Source organism: Chlorocebus sabaeus, chromosome 1 (genome assembly GCF_047675955.1).
Source record: "Chlorocebus sabaeus isolate Y175 chromosome 1, mChlSab1.0.hap1, whole genome shotgun sequence".
Taxonomy (NCBI): Eukaryota; Metazoa; Chordata; class Mammalia; order Primates; family Cercopithecidae; genus Chlorocebus; species Chlorocebus sabaeus.
This window is the reverse complement of record NC_132904.1, coordinates 41,816,830-41,835,212: the sequence shown is the minus strand read 5'-3', so window position 1 is coordinate 41,835,212 and position 18,383 is coordinate 41,816,830. Positions and strand designations below refer to the sequence as shown.

At 39.0% G+C, this 18,383-nt stretch overlaps 1 pseudogene; it reads right to left on the bottom strand.

Moving 5' to 3' along the window:
* Positions 1 to 12,348: 12,348 nt before the first annotated feature.
* On the bottom strand, positions 12,349 to 14,493 carry LOC103238735 (cell cycle checkpoint protein RAD1-like; annotated as a pseudogene).
* Positions 14,494 to 18,383: the final 3,890 nt, after the last annotated feature.

Below are 18,383 nucleotides of genomic sequence, written 5' to 3'. Positions count from 1 at the left end.
ACTTATATTTGTGTGTGTTCTTTATGTAATTTGAGAGCACGTCTTTAGATAGTCTACATTTTATCTATGAAACATTCAGATATCCAAAATCCTGTACACTTGAATGCACTATTTTTATACTTCCTAAAACTGCATTAATGGAATTGTGCTTTCAAAAGAAAGATATAGCTATGAGAATATCATCCATGTATTTATTTTATTGTAGTCCAGTATAAAATGTGATGCCTTCTTTTATCAAGAGCAAAAGGGAAATCTTTCTCAGGCCTCATTATTCAGAAAACTTGCCCTGATCTTATTAAATACTGAGGTATTGATATTTATTTCCTCTGCAATTGTCAAAAGCCATATTCTTAGTCCACTGGTTTCTAGGATATACTTAATGAGTATACAGGCATATCTTGGAGATATTGCCAGTTCCATTCCCAACCACCACAATAAGTTGAATATTGAAATAAAGCAAATATAGCTAAGAAATGAGTCACACAAATTTGTTGGTTTACTAGTGCATAGGAAAGTTGTGTTGATACTATACTTTAGTCTATTAAGTGTCCAATAGCATTATGTCAACAAAAGTACATACTTTAATTAAAAAGTTCCTTGTTGCTAAAAATGCAGATAAAATGATCACATGCTGTTGGAAAAATGCCACCAATAGACTTGGTCAATGCAGAGTTGCCACAAACTTTCAATTTGTAAAAAAATGCATGCAACGTCTACAAAGGGTGATGAAGTGAAGAACGATGAAATCAGGCATGCCTGTAGTTGAAATATTATTTAGTTTATCTTTAAAAAAATTGAAATAGACTTTATATTTTACAACAGTTTTACTTTTGCAGCAAAACTGAGCAAAAGGTAGAGAGATTTGCCATGTCTCCTTGTCTCTCATAGGCACAGCCTCTCCACTATCAAGATATTGCACCAGAGTGGTATATTTTTTACAGTCAATGAACCCACAATGACACATTATTATCACCCAAACTCCATAGTTTCCAATAGGGGTCGCTTTTAGTGCTGTACTTTCTATGGATTTGGACAAATGTGCGATGACATATGTCCGCCATTATTGTATCACACAGAGTGGTTTTACTACCCTGAAAGCCCTTCGTGTTCCTCATCTTTTCTACAATAAAAAATCCTTTCTTTTCTTTTGAGTCATGTTACATCATACACATTATACCTCAAGCCATCAAGTCATAGAATATAAATAAGAAAGAAGAAATGATTTTCAGTTAGCTCTAAATATTAATGACTTATCTATCCTTTCCATATCTTTTTGTATCTTAATCTCTTTGGTGCCGATACCCACACAATTTTCACTTTGACATTCAGCCTGCGCTTTTCACAGACTCACTGCACATGGTTGGTGCTCAATAGATACTTTCAAAGTGGTTGTAGTTTTTCACTAACCACCAAAGCCAGTAACTGTGTAATTTCCTGCTTGTGGTCCTCACTGTGCCACACATACATAGTAAACACTCCTTAACATAAATAAATTAAATCTGGAAACCTAAATCAACAATACATTCATTAGTTCTATTGTATAATTTTTTGTCTGTCAACCAAGATGTTAAACATATCACTATTTAAAAGGTCTTGGGTATATGTACTACAATCAGATTTTTCAATTCATGTTTGATCGAATTATAATAATTCCCATTTTGGAAATTACTACTATTTGTCAAAAACTAAGCAGAAAGCAACTAAAAGTATACTCTGTATTATTAATAATTTTTACCGTAAGGAGACTTTTCTGTTTTTGCTGGATGTTGAAAACCAAGATTAGGCTGCCAAAACACACCTGTCTAAAATTTTCAAAAGCTTACATAAACACCACTTCTCTAAAAAGTTGTCAAAAATTTATTATATATTTTCAAAAGGTTTTTAAATGTGGAAGTGATTATGATGCTTTTTAAGCTCCTGATAAATGTCTTTGAGCCTTCAAAACACATTTTTTCTCCCTGGAAGCAAAGAATTATTAGTTTTCTTTCTAAATTTTATTTTTTAATAGATAAAGGCTAAGCATGGTACTATAAACTATCAGCCTGCTTACATATTCTTGTCCTATATGCAAAGTTTAAAATTTTGTTAAGATTTGATAACAAGAACTGAAACAAACCTACATGGTAAATACCAAAATCAGTAATAAGTTTATATTCCTTAAACATCTTTCTGACTTCTACTCTTTATAAAAGATAAATAACTTGTTAGTGGAAAATATTTTGTGGGTTATCATTCAATAGAGATTATTCTCATTCCTCTTTATCAGTTCTTTTGAATAACAATTTTAAGGAGAAATTCAGGAGCAAATACGCCTATATATCTATTTATATATTTATTTATACATATATAATATATTAATGTATATATCATTTGTATGTCGTATATATGATATACATTTATGATAAATTTATATATCGATATCTATAAGTGTACATGTCTCTCATAACATATTTATAAATAATAATGGCAAATCTTTTACAGAGAAAGAAATTACTTAATAGTATGAGGCTCTATAATGAGATTCCTTGAAGCTTTTAAATGTTTCTTCCTAGGTAAAGCCTAAGCAGATCCCTCAAGTCTAAACTTGGTGCTCCCTACTGTACCTTTTCAAAGTCACCTGTACTGGTTTTTTTTTTGTTTTGTTTTTGATAGAAAAGTAACAGAACAGTGGCCACTCAGGGCCCCAACAGAGGAAAAAGGCTTTGTTTATTGCTTGCCAAATTTTACATTCATGGTAATAACTGGTGTTAAGATCTTTTGGGCCCTGATAGCCCTTTGTGATGGGACACAAATGGGTAGTGTTTGGAGTGCAAGGGTAAGTGAGGTTAAAGCTAAAGGGGTAGATATCAGGCTTGCCTTCATTATCTTCTTGATCTGAACATTCTTGACACTTTTTCTATTCTTTTGGGCAATTTAAACAAATGGGGCCTATTCTCTTGGTGACACTGCTCTTATGGGTGAGGTCCACACAAAACATAGAACATGAAGGGCCCATTTGGACAGCTATAGGCTTGGGTGAGATTTTGGATCTCCATCCACCACTGTGATGTTAATGTCTCCCCTCAAAGGAAAGGCAACAGCCACCATCCCAGGTCTAGGGATGCCTGTGGCATATCCAGCACTGGGACATATTGTTCCCACTGGAAGTTTACTATTACCTTGGCCTCCTGGAGACCACTGGCCATGGGAACTAAAAGGGCTAGGCAGCATAAAGGAAAGAGAGTTCATTTTAATTTATCTGGACCTTATCTTCTGAAAACCAATCTGAAGTCCATGATAGCTTCACAAGTATTTTGGACAGGGGGTAACGTGGGAGCTTCTTGGCTTTCTTCACTCTTGAGTGATGGATTCAATGGGTTACTCTCTGAAGTTTAAGGGGAGAATGAGTGCTTAGAAGCCTTAGGTAGGTCCCTGTCCATACAGGGTAAAGCTGGTCCTGGTGGGGCTTGGTCTTCTATATCTTAAGGTATACCTTATCTCCTGGGTTGTATGGGTGGGAAGGTTTACCCCAGGGGGGACTGGGAGGCTGTGATTGCCATAATGATTTATAGAAGATACTGCTGACTGTTGATGAATGATATGCTCTATTGTCCTTTCTATCTCTGTATCTGGACAAAAAAGGGGGCTTTGCTTGCCTGGATAAGGCCTTCCATATAATATTTCGAAGGGGTGAAACCCCACTTTACCTCCGAGTACTGCCCATATGTGGGCCAAGGCTATGGTAAATACCTTTAACCAATTCTCTTGGGCCTCCTGGCATAAATTGGCTAGGATACCCTTAAGAGTTCTATTAGCTCTTGCAGTTCTCCCTGAAGCCTGTAGTCCCCAGGCTGCATGCAACTTCCACTGTATGCCCAAGGCATGGGAAGTTTTGTCACTATGTTAGAAACAAATGCAGGTGCATTATCAGTCTGGACCGGCACAGGGAGACTGAATCAAGGTATAACTTCCTTTAATAAAGCCTTTATGACTTCTCCTGCCTTCATAGTCCAGCATGGAAAAACCTCTGTCCAACAGATAAAGATATCTGTAAGTACCAGGAGGTGTTTAAATCCTCCAGGACCTGTAGGCATAACAATGAACTCAATTGGCCGGTCTTCTCCTGGCATGGTTCCCCTGAATTGTACCATCTTGGCCAAAGTAGACATGGGAGGTCTTGTTTGAGCATGCTTTTCTGAAACAAGACACATTGGTCAGCCACTTCATAATTTTCTTTACCCTTGAGGTCTTTGTTATCCTAAGGAGCCAGGTGTGCATAGCCTCCTTGCTGTAGTGTGAGGAAATATGGATATGCTTTGTAATAGCGCAACTTAGGTTTTTGGGCAGCCATATCCTACCTCTTTAAATTTGAGCCCACCCCCTTGAGAGGGAACTCTGGTATCCCTCTTGCTTGGCTTCCTATAATTCCCCAGGGGAGCATCTCGGCTTATATTCATGAAAAGGTACCAAAGGAAGCAAGGAAGTTTGGAGGACTTCCCCTCCCCACCCAGCACAGCCCTTTTGGCCATGGTGTCTGCCGGGTTGTTCTCCTGTATTATTTCGTAGACCCTCCTGGTGACCTTGGCAAAGGACTACAGCAATCATTCTGGGCATTTCCACGGCCCACAGCAGTGCCAATATTTCAGTTCCATATTGGGTTTCCTTGTTACTGGCATTTAGATGTCCCTTTTCCTTCCAGGTTGCTCCATGGGCATGGAAAACAGAGAACACATATCTCACGTATCTATAAAGTGTCAAGGCCTTGTTCTTTCCTAACATTAAGGCTCAAGTTAATGCTATTATCTCAGCCTTGTGGGTAGAGGTTCTTATGGGGAGGCTCTACTCTTTGATGGTTTCCCATGGGGAGACAACCACGTAACCTGCCTTTCTTTTGCCTCTTTCCGTGAAGCCATTGCCATCTACAAACATACATTTTCCAAATTAGGAAGAGGTTCACTCTACAGATCTTTTCTTCCAGAGTATAGTTCTTCTATGGTGATGGAGCAGTAATGGATTAGGGAATCCTGGATGATGGGCATTGGGAGGGCAGGGATAAGGCTTGGCATGTACACATGCAGTTGTCAGAGGTGTCTATCAACAAGGCCTGATATTGCAGCATTCTGCAACTTGTTAACCAATAACTCCCTTAGACTCCAGTACACTTGTCACTTGGTGGTGGATCAGAATAGTCAATTCTTGACTCTGTAACCTTCTCAGCTTCCTGGGTAAGCATACAAATGGCAGCCACTGCCCTATGCAAGGGGAGTCAACCTCTTGTCACACTGTCACATTATTTAGAGAAGTAGTCCAGCACTGTTTTCATGGGTCCTAGCATCTGGGTCAGCATTCCAAGATTTATTCTCTGTCTTTCATGGATGTAGATGTCAAAAGGTTCAGTTATGTTGGGGAGCTGTAGGGCCATAGTCTCCAGTAACAGCTTTTGAAGCTTCTAGAAAGCCTGATCAAATTGCCCATCCCATTCAAAAGGGTGGGTGTGGCCAGGCACGGTGACTCACATCTGAAATCCCAGCACTTTGGGAGGCCAAGGTGGACAGATTTCATGAGGCCAGGAGTTTGAGACCAGCTTGGGCAATGTAGTGAAACTCTGTCTCTACTAAAATTATAAAAATTAACCAGGCATGGTGGTGCATGCCTACAATCCCAGTTACTTGGAGGCTGAGGCAGGAGAATCTCTTGAACCCAGGAGATAGAGGTTGCAGTGAGATTATGCCACTGCACTCCCGACTGGGTGACAGAGCGAGACTGTCTAAAAAAAAAAAAAAAGAAAAAAGAAAAGAAAAAGGTGGTTGTTAGCCCTTGGAGTTTGTCATAAAGTTGCTTTTCTATAAGTCAAAAATTTGGGGTCCAGGTGCAACAGAATTCCACTGTACCCAAGAATCCATGCAATTGTGTATGGTTCCTAGGAGGGACCAGGTGGTAAACAGCATTTTCTGGTCATAGGGAAGTTTGCACTGGCCCTAAGGGATAACATACTCTAAATACGGGACAGTCTCCTTTGAAATCTGGGCTTTTTTCTGACACTTTACAGTCCCTTTCTGCTAGAAAGTTCAGGAATGGAAGGGTAGTTTTACCAGAATCTTCTTTAACGGGGCTGGCTATGAGGATATCATCCACATATTGCAAGACAATGCTCCACTATATCTTCAAGTCTCATAGAGCTCAGCTTAGGGCCCCCCAAAATGTTCAGGGAGTTCTTGAAGTCTGGAGAAATACCATCCAGCAATACTTCTCTGAAACATCTTAGGATCCTCTCATTCAAAGACAAATAATTCCTGAGAGTCATGGCTTACAGGCACATAAAAGAAGGCATCTTTGAGAGCTAGCATGCTAAAGTATTTGCTGTCCCCTGAGAGACTGGCTAGCAATATATAAGGATTAGGCTCTATGGGGTAAATGTCCTGAGCAGCACTGTTAACCATCTCTCTTGTTTCTGGTTTCTTAACAGCAAGGGTTGGGTATTATATGGGGAGTGATGAGGCCTGATCAGTCCTTGGAGTAAGAGACTCTCTAACACAGGCTCCATTCCCTGCAGTGCTTCAGGTTTTAGAGGATATCGTCCTACTCTTGGTGTTGGGCTGTTTGGTTTTAACTGTATTCTTATAAGTTCTGCTGTGACAACCTTTCTTATTTGGCCCTGTGACTATACTTCAGAGTTGACTTGTGCTAGAATATCACCTAGGGTTTCTCCTGGAGGATCAAGGTCTTCATGAAGAAGGGCCAGGAAGGCTGCTCTTTGAGCTCTTGGCACCTCTACTTCTAAGTGGACTTGGTTGAGGCAGACAATGGCTGCGAGTTTTGTCAGTATATCCCTCCCTAGCAAGGGGATGAGCCACTGAGGGTCATACAGGGAAGAGTGGGTCAGGGTCTTTGAATCACAGTCAAAGCCTCCAGAAACTGCTCACTGTCTCCCTTTCCTGACATCCCCTTAATATTACACACTCTGAGTACCCTTTCTGCTAGCCAGTGTAGAGAATGTGGCTCACATATTGAGCAGAAACTCAATGGGCTGTCCCCCTACTTCTAAGGAAATAGAGATCTTATTTTGAGGAGCCAACTGGGGAGACCCTGGGTCCTGCCAGTCTTCTTTTGTTGAGGAGAGCTTGTCCCTCGCCTTCTCTCTTTGGAGACAGCTGGGATGGTCCTTCTCCCAATGTCTCGCTAACTTGAAATAGGCACACTAATTAGGTCCTAGTTTTTTGGTGGCCCAAGACTGATCCCACATTAGGGCTTGGGATCAGTCACCCAAGCTGGCTCCCTTCTTTCTGGGTTGTCTGGAATGGACTGAGGTGCAACTACCAGAAAGCTGCTTGTTTCTTTGTCTTGCTTTCTCCCTTCAACCACATCTCTGTTATTGAAACCTTTGAAGGTCATCTCTACTAACTGGGGAGGGGATAATGTCAGAGCCTATGGCCAATTTCTGGATATTTTTGTGGATTATCTGGGGCACTCTGAGATATACACAGGTGCTAAGGACCATCTGACTTCCCTGTACTTCAGGGTCCCAGGAGGTATAGTCCTGCAGGCACTCTCCCAGCCATTCTAGAGATGCTAAGGGGTTCTAATCAGGTCCCTGACGAACATCCCTAAGCTTACTCCAATTAACAGGAGGTTTGCTAACTTCTTTCCTTCCTTTCAATAATATGTTCTGGTAGTTTTCCAAGTTCTCCCTCCCTATTCTGGTATTGGGGTCCCAGTGGGCTTCTGCATTCGGAACCAATTGCTCTTCTGGTCACTAGATGGGGCTATTGGGTTGGTTATTATACTGCCTGCCAGCTTCTGCCCCAGCCTCAGCTAAAACTGGATATTTCCTCAGTAGTTAGAAAAGTGGTCACCAAGGTCTGAGCATCAGCCCAGGTCAGGTTGTAAATGGGAAATATGCCTCCTATAAGGGAAGTAAATTCCTCAGGTTAGCTTGAAAGCCTTTTGTATGTATTTCACAATTACAGTTGTCAGAGGTGGTAAAAGGCACATGTACTTGAAATAAACGCATTTCCATCCAAAACCTGCCTGAGGGGAAACATGCCTCCCAGTTTGTAAAAGCTCCCACTCCGGGATTGTGCTATCTGGAAGAGGACTAGATTCCAAGAGGAGGATGAGGAAGCCCCTGACACATTAGTTGGGGAAGTCCCTGGCATTTTAGTTGGGTTTTATCTGCCAAGTCAGGTGGTTATGTGGGAGGGGACATCCCCGATAATCTGTTGGAATGATAGCCTCCCTCTCTCCACTCTCTTGTTTCCTGGGTTTCATGGGGTGGAGGGAGTTTTTCTCATCCACAAGGCTCTCTAGGATTGGCAGCACCTTCTCCAGTGGCTTAGCTGGAGATCCAGGTGGTCTGACCTTGAGAGCGTAAAGTCCACACTTTATATATAGGTCCCTATTCTGGTAAAGGGCCATAAAACACTGGACACGGATATCTTATCCCTTTTGTCTTGCCTCTTATGGAAAATATCCAGCTGAAGAATGATATGGTAATTAAGTGAGCTGTCCCTCTGCCATTGTTCCTGGCTACCTAGGACACACTGTGGCCAAGCTGTGTTACAAAAGAAAATCATCTTTTTAATTGTTGGAGAATACCCAAAAATCTTCTAGTGTTGGATAATGTACCCTAATAGGCTTTGTCTGAATACCCCAAAATCTTCTAGTGTTTAGAGAATAAACCCTAATGGGCTTTGCTCTGATACAGAGGTCAGGTTCCCCATACCCTTGAGTTCTTATTTAGGGTTCGATCCTAGCTTCTCGAAGTTTAAATAACAAGTTAGCAGCTATACAGATATGAAATGACTGATTTTTCCTCTCAAATAATGACAGACCCCTCTAACACACATAACAAAAGTAAGTCAATGTGTGAGGGTGACCTGGCGGGTCCCTAGCACAGCCCCGTGTGCTTCCTAAAAAATCCCATCAGGCTGCCCAGTGACCCTCCTAGGCATCAGGCAAAGTGGCTTCCCCTTCTTTTAAAAGCTGCTACCTGAAGAGAACATACCCTAGTGAATCAGGAATGCATCATTGTGAGCCCCCTCTCCTAAGCTGAAGTTTTCCCAGTCTAGCTGTCAAAGTCAAGGGCTTCCAGCCTCCACAGGTCCTTTTCTGCTTTGGGAGATGCATCCCCTCTGATAACCTTAAAGCTATCTCAGGAAAAGTTGATCTCACAGTTCATTTCACTGTTGGCTAGCCTGGTCTAGGTTGCTGTTTACTGTGATGGGAGTTTATTTCAATCCCCGAGGGCACAAACCAGAAAAAGACAGAAAGTCAAACAGAGGTACACTGCCCTTACTCTAGAGATCCCATTGCTAGATCCAAAGAATTCACACTTTTAGTCAACTTTTAGTGGTGTGAGGTCCACTTCCTACACTGAAGGATCACAGAACAAAAAGGTTCAAGCGGCCACTTACACTCTTTCGAGGTAGGCCCAAGTGACAGCCTGGTGGGCTTGTCACCACGTGAAAGATCCTCCTGTATCATACCTGCCCCTCTCAGGCAATGTGAGGAAGTTAGCCTGGGTGAGCTGCCGCTACCCACCACTTCACCTACTGGGAGGCTTTGAGGAGTTAGGATCAGAACCAGGGTCTTGAGCCCGTCTGGGTCACCAGGATTGTTACTCACACAATAGGTGGGCTTTATCACTTGAGGGTTGACAGTCCAATGACCAAAGTGGATTTAACTAGGGGATTTGATTACTTGCAACAAGTAAAGAGAACACTGAGGATAGTTCCCAAAGCAGTGGCTCCCAAACATAATTGAAAACAGGGCTTTTATTGGGTTAGTTAGCTGAGTCATTCTATGTAGAGATTGAGTACAGTCAGTGCAGGCTCAGTCGCTGATCATGCAGAAGCATATATGGAAAATGACAAATAAGCTCCTCCTGGGGTGGGGATTTTAGTATGGTAATGAGAGGAGTTCAGCAAAATTCATCTCCAACTCAGGCATCTCTAGATCCAGTATTTGTTTTTCTGGGGCCGAGCTTCTCCCTGGAACTTTTTTGAAATAAGAGTTCAAGGTACAATAGTTATAAGTGGGTCCTTTTTCACAGTGCATACCCAAAAATCTGGGGACCCCGGGTTACAAATCCCTGGTACTTGGGAGAAGGTGTCCGGTAAAAGCAACACCAACAGAATAATAAATCACTCTGATTCAAATGATGCATCCACAGATTGCTGAGGAATTCAACCACTCAGACGTTCCTTTCTCCTAAACTTTTCAGTAAGGGCCTAGTCAATATATGTTTGTGTACTATTTGAAGTTTAATAAATTAGGGCAGATTATGGTTGAAAGTTTGAAACCTCTTCTTGTTTCCTCTCTCGTTGGCAATCGGCCCATTATACATGTGCAAATTCGGAGGCAAAGGCATATCAATTATTTCCATGACCTGAAGTAAAAAGACCAATTGACATAACCAGCAGGATTGGTTAAGTTATAGAAAGAATAAAAATTTATAAATTTGTTCGTGTAATCTCTTTATAAAGCCACTAGAATGAAGTATTAAAATGAAAATACTTATTGCTAAAAGTAAGTTTATTTACCTATCTATGAATAGATATATATGTCAGCTGAATGATAACTTGAGACTTTGAATTATTAGGTTGGTGCAAAAGTAATTTCAGTTTTCACCATTAAAAGTAATTACTTTTAATGTACTTTCCACATTTGGGAGGCATAGTGTGCCTTAAATTTGCACATTTATAATGAGTTGATTGTCTGTAAGAGAGGAAACAGGAAGATGTTGTAAACTTTCAACCATAATCTGCCCTAACTTATTAAATTTTAAATACTACACAAACATGTATTGACTAGGCTTTTACTGAAAAATTTAGCAGAAAGGAAGTTCTGAGTGACTGAATTAAAAATAATTACTTTTAATGGCAAAAGCTGCAATTGCTTTTGCACCAACCTAATATTACTATAATTTAAACAAACCTTGGAAGATGCTCTGTGCTAATTAACCAACCTGCAAATGTATGGCCTGACAAACCACATTTCACTACTGGCTAATTTTATTTTCTCATTCAATCTGTTTAAAAAAAGAGCAATTTTTATAAAGCACTATTTTTTAAATAAAAATTATTAAGTCCTAATGTAATTCTTTGAGAAAACAAATAATTGAGTGAAAGAATTAAGTTTGATGTAGGTGCTCGAGTTAAGTGTATAATGATTGCCTATTTACTGAAAAAAGTCTGCAAATACTAAGAAAGTATATACAACAGAGAAATAGTTACAAAAATATGGTAAAATAACTAAATAGACTAGGTAATAAATTACAACCTAAATTTCCTACACATGTTCTTTCATTTTACAATGTAGCCACGTTAAACATACACAAACTCCCAAATTGCCTTACTATAGGATCAATTTATACATGTCTTTAATCCAAAACAACAAAAATAACAATACAGCACACTATGTCCCTCTCTTGAAAATTCACAGTACACACTGGTACATTAAATCTACTAAACAATCTCTGTAAATATTTTACAGAATATTTTCTGAATATTTACTGATTTCAATGAGCTCATGACATCATTTTTGTGTGTCGTTAACATTCTACTATTTCATGAAATGTGCTTTGGGAAATACTCCTCTGAGTAATGATATTTATTCAGTTAGATATCATTTTTATTGAGCATCATTATGTGCAGGAATGAGAGAATCATGGCCTCTGCCTTTCTAAACTATTTTTGGGGGAGCGGGGAGACAGAGAATAAATAAATTATTAGGTGAAAGAATGAAGTATGATGTAGGTGCTCTGAAGAAATTTAACAGGGAAATATGCCAAAAAATAATTGAGAAGGGAAAGACCTCTCTGAGGAGAGGGACATCAGAGTGTTAGCTATTAAAAAGATACACAGGGTACAGTCCATGCAGAGCCTTACAGGTTCATGGTGAATGTTTTGTTTATTTTGTGGGAATGGAACAAAGGGTTTTAAGCATCATGATAATGAAATCTGGTTCATATTTATGAAGCATATTCTGACTGCTTGCTATGGGGAGAATGGAAGGAAGAGAAACAAGAATAGAAAAAGGGAAGCTGAACGTTATTGAAATTGTTGATTGAGATATGAGAATGGTACAAGCCAGAGTGGTGACAGTAGAGAGAGATAAGAAAGAACAAATCAAAATGCATTTTGGAGGTAAAACTGCTAACAGGATTTGCTAGGGGATTTCATGTGGGGACTGATGGAATAAGGAGAATCAAGTATGACTCCTTAAATTTCTGGATTTGAATTGTTGGATGAATGGTGATGTCATTTACTGTATTAATGAAAAGTGGAAGAGGAATAGATTCAGTGAGAAAAAAGTCAATTCTTCTTAATGTTACATTCAAGATGGTTTTTTTTTAGTATTGTATTTTATTAAATATATTTATATGTCACAAAAATTATTTTAGTGACAACTACCAGGAAAGTACAAAATCACTTAATAACTGGTTTTCTACACCTTGATTTGTCAAGATACTCATAGGCAAATGGAAAGTAATAAGTACTGACTGCCGTTACTTACTACAGTGAACAGTTTTGAGAACAAGAAGAAAACCTGTAACACTGAAAATTGCTTTATATCTCATTCACAGATCTCTTTAAAAGGTCTACTTTAAAAATAAATCACATAAAGAATTGTTCAGACGTGTTTGGTGATGCCTCAACTTCAGAACATTTGCAAGTAAATCACATGTAAAAGCAATTATCTCAATACAATGCAATCCTATTAAAGAAAAAAGTTCCCTTTAAGCATCAGAATCTCCTGAGGGAAGCTTGTTAAAATACAGAATGCTGGCCTCCTCCCCAGAGTTTGCTACAAGTTTGCAGGCCGTTCTGATGTTGGTGTGGGCACAACACTTTGAGAACCACCACTTTATGATCTAGTCTCTAGAATACAAACTAATAAGCAATGCTCATATGCCTTTGCTTTTTCTAATAGTAAATAAAAAGAACATTTCAGGTAGCTGCATCAAACTTTAAGCCTTTAGACTCTTGAAATGTTACCTTGGCTCACATAACTGTGAGTTCAAAAGACAGAACTAAAGGACAGTCCTGAATAATCTATGACTACATGAAAACATTTATTTACATGCCCTCTACAAAATGTAGTTAGAAAACATAGTAACTATTAGGTACACGACCTTGCTCCTATTTTCCCCATTGTTCTTCCTCCTTACAGAAAATTCAACATGAAATTATAAAGAGTACTGGACTCAGAATAAGAACTTCATCTGTCATAAATGTACACATAAATATCAGTGAATTGTCATACTCAAGACTCAGACTCAGGAACTTCTTCATCAGGGCAGCAGTAATATTCCACAAAGCATATTTGTCCATCTTCATTTCTAATCATATACTGTAATGAAAGGAAGTCTCTGTTATCTGTCCGAATAGATACCTTACAAGATAGGACTAATGCCTTTGTAGAGGGTTTCAGTAAAGAAATCTTGTATCTGTTGACTTGGGTTTGATTACAATGAAATGCTTCCATCAAATCAGAATCTTTGGGATAGTCAAGGTGGGAACTTCCTGCATTTCCAAAAGTAGATAACCTGAAATAAGGCTTGTCAGGAGACATTGTAATTTGTAGGACTTCACTCGTCATATCCTGAAAGGAATAAAAATTAGAAACTTAATAAAAATTAGAAACTTAAGTTAGGCCATTTTGAAACTTAGAAAAACAACCCACTCAGACCCACCCAACACCAGATGGCCCGTTAGTAAACACCCAATATCCCCGGAAGGCAAACAGAAAAATAATTCCAGGAAAAACCCCTCATACGAGCCCACCCCAACCAATCAGAGAACTAGCCTACCCCAACCAATCAGAAAAGACACACCCTGCTCGCACCATAGCTGGCTCCAATCATTTTGAACCTTAAGCCTTGTTTGAATCTCGCGCCTTAAGCTTTGTTTGAATTTCGCGCCTTGTTTGAACTGGTGGTGTTTGCCTATATAAACTACCTGTAACAAGCAATCGGGGTCCTTTGCCACCTTTGTGCAGAGGACCCTAGCGCGCTAGTAATAAATCTCTCTGCTGTGACTCCCGTGTTGAGTGGTCTCTCGAGACGACCCCCTATCCCAGAAAGGAATCTAAACCTAGGTTCCAACAATCCAATTCAGAAAATGCTTCATGGAGCCCCTCTGACTGCAGAATAATTTTATTATTAATAACATTGGTGCTGCAGAAATCAGAATCCAAGGTCTCCTCAGGTTCCTGCGTATTGATTTTGCAGACTGTTACCACTCCTCCTTCTTCCAGAAACAGCCTCAAAGGGTAACCATAACCTTGGTAACACATCCGAAGTGCAGTTAAAGTCCCTGAGTAAAAGCATTTGCTTGCACACACTTTGCATTTTCCACTGTTACTTTGATACCATTTTTAGCTGCGAAACATGTGGCATGCTCTCAGAAATGAAAAGCTTTCAAGATAGTGGAGATTCCTAACGTTGTCAAGGCTGGCCACAAGGCTGTACTGATCATCCTCATCTTGGATCTGCTGGGTCAGAAGGGACATTGTCCACTGCCCATTTGGCCTGGAGGGAAATGCTCCTGGGGCCAACAACTGCTCGGCGGATCGCGAAACACCTTTGCAGTGGGGTCTGGACTCCTGAGAGACTTTCCCAGGAAAGTCCCTGAGGAGGAGCTAGACGGCTCCGAGAAATCGCGGAGGAAGTGGAGCCGGTGTCAAGATGTTTTTTAGACAGCCAAGTGGAGATGTCAAGTAAATAGTAGATGATTCAAAATACAGAGAAAATGTTTGACTTGGGATATACATTTCTAAGTTATTAGCACATAACATATAGCACCAATGATCTAAGAAATTCATATAGTGTCAGACATCTTTCTGGGTTATTTGATGCTGTAGGATTTGTGCCTTTCAATGTCTTTGAGCTATTTAACAACTACAAATGTAATAGATAACTAAGAGCAATAATTCTTGTCTAGAGATATGCAAATTAGTTTTGTCAGATGGAAAGACAATTGAGTCTCGCATGCTCCAAATCAGTTTTGTATACATTTCTATATTTTGATCCTCCTATTACCAAATAGTCTTTGATCTTTTTCATAGTATTTATTCCTCTTTGAAATAATATTGCTTATTTAATAGTTTGATGATATATTTCCTGCTTCCTCTAACTAGAAGGTGAGGTCTAGAGAGTCAGAGTCATTACTTGTGTTTAGTTCACTATTGCAAACCAAGCAGATAAAAATGCCTGATATTAAAATAAAGTCTCAATAAGCCTTTTTTTTACATAATCTAATGATGGCATTTTTATTGCCTCTGGGAAAACAATCTTCAAAGAAAAAGAAGAGAACAAGAACATAGTCTAGTTGTTATGCATATGATCCCGGCTCTGCCCCTGACAATACATGTGACTTTCTGCAAGATACTTAACATCTCTGTACCTTAGTTTTCTCTTTCATATAATGAAGATAATAATTATACTCACCTCATTAGATTGTTATGAAAATTAAAATTGCAGTTTTTAAGTGCCTAGAAAAGTTCTTTATATCTAGTAAGTACTATATGTATTTGTTGGATAAATAGCAACAGAGTGGAAAACTCAAATTATATTTCAACGTTTTATGTATCTTTCCTTTTCAGTTTCAGTTCTTCCCTACCTGACAAGTTCTTTCAATGAAGAAGTATACAGTTGGGTCAAAGTACTTAGTCAATTTCTTTTATTTTAAATTTCCTGTTTCTTTATTTTATGCTCACATCTGTCATTATTCAAAGCAATTTTGAGGTGCAGTGTTTGGAGAGAGGGGAATGCATCCTTCATTTTGTGAGATATGTGTGCTCTAAATTATTTATAATGTTTATTGATCAACCAACATTCATTAGGTAGCTAGGACTCACATTTAGCATTTTGTAGATGGAGTGTTTTACTTACTTATTTTTTTTTTTAACTGGAGGAAGTTTTATTTTCAGGATTTTATTACATCTTGTCATTCTCTGAAGAGTAGTTTAAATTCTTTCTCTGCACATGACATTTTTCTAAAGAATTTTGCACTGGAGGAGCTTAGATTTTGTACTGTTGTGAACATCCTTGTCAAATCCTTTTTCATGACATTTCAGGTCTTGGAAAGCAGTGTTCAAAAACATATCAAACATTTGAGAAGATGTTGACATCCTTAAATGAGTCAAAACAACTTCCTCCTGTTTTTCCATAGTTATGTTATCTCTTCTGGGTTTAAAAAAAAAAAATAGCCTAGGGCGGGCTCTGGGCAAAAGAGTTAAGTTCAAAACCTCAGCCTTCCTTTTAAAACTCTTCAAATTTTGTGCCTTCTCTGTCTTTTAAAAATCATCTCTGATTACATTTTTCACGCAACTGCTTTTTTTTTTTTTTTTTTTTTTCAGTTTTATTGACTTACCAAGCTTCTTTTCTTTTACAATTCTGATTTCTTTTTCTTGCCTCTGGCTTTTTGCTCAAGCTGTTTCCTCTACCTAGAATGTTCTTTTCCCCATATAAACATAATACAAATAACACTCTCCAAGACGCCTGTCGAGATACAGCCAGGAATTTTATATGCCTCTCTTTCTTCTCTGTATCATGTTTGTAACTCTATCAAGGTTTTACCATTTGCCTTAAACCAAAATTTCTCCATTTATTTATCTGTGATTATTTATTTAATTGAGTGCTCCTGGCCTCGATTTATTTTTTCAGTTATTCTGGACTGCAGGCCGCTGTAGAATGTGTTCCCAAGGTGAGTTTTTGATACATGCCTGCTAAACATAATCATTCTGTATTGAACATGGAATCAATCTGCATTGAAGCTGAGTTCAGATATTGCCTATACTCCTACCATAGGTAAACTAACCTCTAGTGTTCATTATATTCATCTGTAAAATGAGAATAAAACCAACTAATTATAAAACTGTTCTGGGGATGAAATGAAATCATATTGCAAAAGTGGTGTTTAATCTGATTGCTGTAATTTATCTTCTGCTTTTTCCCCAAGTATTTTATCTCCTTTCTGGTGTCTTCTGGGCAGCAATTGCCATGCCGAACTTTTTCTTACTTTCATATTGAGTTTCTTCCTTTCCATTGATAAATTGCTGTGTGTATTTCTTAATGTAATATATGTCTTCATCTCTAATTTAAATGTTTTATTTAAAATTTAGAAATTCAATGATACTACCAAACATATTTGCTTATTTTAATCAATATGTAACACCATTGTAATGATTAGGGGAGTTGGGTGATAGTTTCACACAATGGTAATCAAAACAGCCGACCACAGGAATCTGCTGGTGATAGCTACCGATGTGCTTTTTTGCTAGTCTGGATTATAAAGAGATGGGTTGTGATTTTAAGAGAAGACTCTTAAGAATACAAAAACATTGGTGCATTAATGCATTTTTTCTTTTACTGCTTTGTTCCAAAAAGAAATGGGTAGATGAAGAAAAATCAAAGAAAATAATAAAATGTAGACCGGTCTCTTCAACTGCTTATTACGTAATTTAGTATAACATATTTGGGCAGTGAGGAGTTTGGAAATAGATTATTAAACCTTTGAAGAATTTTTAACTGTAATAACTGTTTTCTTTACTAATACCAATGATTGTTTTGATTCCATTACATGACAAGAAAAATAGATACCACACTGCCACTTTTTAGCTGTATGCTATTGGTTGGACAAGTTACTTAAACTCTCTATGCCTCAATTTAGTCCTTGTTAAAATAAGAGATAATAATTGGACCTACCTGATAGACTTTTGTTCTGAAGAATAATGAAATAATGGAGTATTTGAAAAGTACCTGGTGTAGAGTAGGTCCTGAAATGGACAGGAGATGGGGAAATACTGGGTAGAAGAGGGTGGTGGCCTGGCAAAGGACCCACCTTCAAGCCTGGAAACCTGTGGCAATAAATGGGAACAGGTATTTCTGTTTTTGCACCCAAATGTTGCTTTTTGGCCTGCCACACTCCCCTATCCTGTACTCACATAAACCCCAAGCCCCACGTTCCGTGAGCAGATAAGCAAAGGAACAGGAGAGCAAAAGAGCGGCAGAATGGTGTGGCAGAGAAGGAAGGAAGAGAAGGAGCATTCAAACGTCTAGAGGGGTTCAACTGGGGATAGTTGGAGAGGAGATTGGCCACTGGATGGCAAAACTCTAGGGGAAGGTTATCTTCACACTCCGTCCTCTTTCCAGCTCCCCATCCCTCCTACTGAGAGCCACCTCCATCACCCAATAAAACCTCCACATTCACTATCCTTCAAGTCCATGTGTGAACTGATTTTTCCTGAATGTTGGACAAGAGCTCAGGATTTAGAGAGCTGTCATGCTTTCCCTCTGCCCTTGTGAAAAAGCCAAGGGTCCACTGAGCTGTTTAACACTTAAGCCATTCATGGACGGCAAAACTAAAAGAGTGCACTGTAACTCACACGCCCACTTGGGC